The sequence below is a fragment of the Myotis davidii genome, unplaced genomic scaffold (genome assembly GCF_000327345.1).
Source record: "Myotis davidii unplaced genomic scaffold, ASM32734v1 scaffold639, whole genome shotgun sequence".
NCBI lineage: Eukaryota > Metazoa > Chordata > Mammalia > Chiroptera > Vespertilionidae > Myotis > Myotis davidii.
The window spans coordinates 871,958-874,610 of NW_006290541.1; positions in this window are offsets into that span (position 1 = coordinate 871,958).

Below are 2,653 nucleotides of genomic sequence, written 5' to 3' on the forward strand. Positions count from 1 at the left end.
AATCAAACTGTGAACAGAAAAGGTTAAGGTGGAAACAACACATTTTCTGCAAGGAAATAACTGTTGATTCTTTTTCAGAAAAAGTGGAGTCTAGAAGAGGGTAAAGCATCATTTTTAAAGTGTTCAAAGAAAAAAAAACACACATCAATATCAATCCAGAATTCTTTTGAAATATCCTTCAAATTTTAAGGTGAAATAAATATATTTTCAGATAAATGAAAACTAAAAGAATTCATTGACAGCAGAGGTGCACTATAAGAAATGCTAAAGGAAGTTCCTGGGCTGAAGGACAATGGTACCAGTGGATAACTCAGTTCTTGAGGAGAAGAATGCTGGAAATAACAAATATTTGGGTGAATATAAAATACAATTTCTACCCAAATTTTTAATTTAATTTTTCAATTACAGTTTACTATTAATATTTTGTATTGGTTTCAGGTATACAACATATTAGTTGGACAATCATATACCTACAAAATGTTCACCCCAACATTTCCAGTATCCACCTGGCACCATACATAGTTTTTTTACCCAAATTTTTAACTTAATTTTTCAATTACAGTTTACTATTAATATTTTGTATTGGTTTCAGGTGTACAACATATTAGCTGGGCAATCATATACCTGAAGAAGTGTTCACCCCAGTATTTTCAGTATCCACCTGGCACCATACATAGTTAAGGTGTCCCTAAGCCCAGCCTGTACCCTCTCACAATCTGAGACTGCTGGTTTCTAACTGCTGGCCTGCCTGCCTGACTGACTGTCCCTAACCACTCTGCCTGCCTGCCTGATCACCCCTGACCCCTCTGTCTGTGGTTTGGTGCACAAAATTCGTTCATGGGGGCGGAAAGGTATCCCTCAGCCCAGCCTGTACCCTCTCGGAATCTGGGACTGCTGGTTTCTAACCGCTGGCCTGCCTGCCTACCTGATTGCCCCTAACGACTTTCTGATCACCCCTAACCACCTCTGCCTGCTTGTCTGATCACTCCTAATCACTCGTCTGCCTGCCTGATAACTCCTAACCACTCTGCATGCCTGCCTGATCGCCCTTAACTTCTTGCCTGCCTCCTGATCCCTTCTAACCACCTCTACCTCGGCTTCTGCCACCACAGCTTCATCAGGAAGGACATCTGGAATTAATAACCCCTAACCACTTGCCTGACTTCCTGATCGCCCCTAACCACCTCTGCCTGCTTGCCTGATCACCCCTACCCACTCTGCCTGCCTGATCCCTTCTAACCACTTCTACCTCAGCCTCTGCCATCACAGCTTCATCAGGAAGGACATCCAGAATGACATCTAGAAGGTCGTTCAGCTGTCCAGTCTAATTAGCATATTATGCTTTTATTATTATAGATTATTGACTGTGTTCTCTATGCTGTACTTGACATCCCCATGACTATTTTTATCTACCAATTTGCATTTTTTAATCCCTTCATCTTTTTCACCCAGTCCCCTAGACCTCTTCCCTCTGGCAACCATCATTCTGTTCTCTGTGTCTATGAGTCAGTTTCAATTTTGTTTGTTCATTTATTTTGTTCTTTAGATTCAATTCATAAGTGAAATGATATGGTATTTCTCTATGTTAATTTCTTTAAAATATCTATTTCAACATTTTATGTAGTCTCTGGCAACCTATGGTATTTGTCTATGTTAATCTCTTTAAAATATCTATTTCAACATTTTATGTAGTTCTTAAAAGACAATAGATGCCTGATAATTGGGAGTTGAATGAAAAAAAAATGGGCATTGAAGGAAAAAAAGAAATACATGATCTTGGCCACTTTGATTCTGATAGGCAGTGTACTATGAGAACTCAGACATGTGATTTCATAATAAGCCAAGGGGTCACTTTAAAAACACTCCTTAAATATCTACTAAATACGATGGACTTTGTGTGTCTTAAATAAATTATGGTATTGAGCATGGCCTTACATGAAACAGATGGCACAGTCACAAAAGGCAATTAAAGGTAATTCAATGAATGAACTCCTTATAAGACATGGGAAATTAACAAGGGATGGGGATGTATCCTGAAGCTAGCAACAAAGGGAATGCCATCATCATCATCCTTAGATCATTCCCCCTAGGGGCAAGTGAAGAAAGTAGTTGCCAAGCCTCATGAGATCTATAGCTATATGATAAGACAGTCTGATGGAAGACATGACCTTGAATAGAGGAACCACTGAGCACTAAACCATAGTACACCATAGTCTAACAGGAAGGAGACCTGGCAGTAAATACTGGAATCTGTATCTCCTCTTCCCATACGATCTCCTACTGATCTCCTAGCAGTTCCTCCCTTTGACTCAACTAGTGGCTAGAGGGCAAGGGGGCCCAACTGGTGTAGCCCTTGGGGCCCATAGCCTTGTAGTATTCCAGCACATAAAGCAAGATGGACATGGTTAGAGGGTGGGCTGTGGTGACAAGGAGGATAACCAGAACAGAATAGATCAAGTCCCTCGTCTTTGGTTTGGAATCTAACAGTTAAATCAGCCTAACTTATTTTACAGTTAAATAACAGGGCAACAGGCCAGGTGTTTATCAGCAACCACTCACATCATCCCATGTTGAGAAACCTCTTTTGAGCTATTCTGTGAAACTAACATCGATTCCCTAAAGATGAACATTTTCAATGCATAGTCAAGCAAGT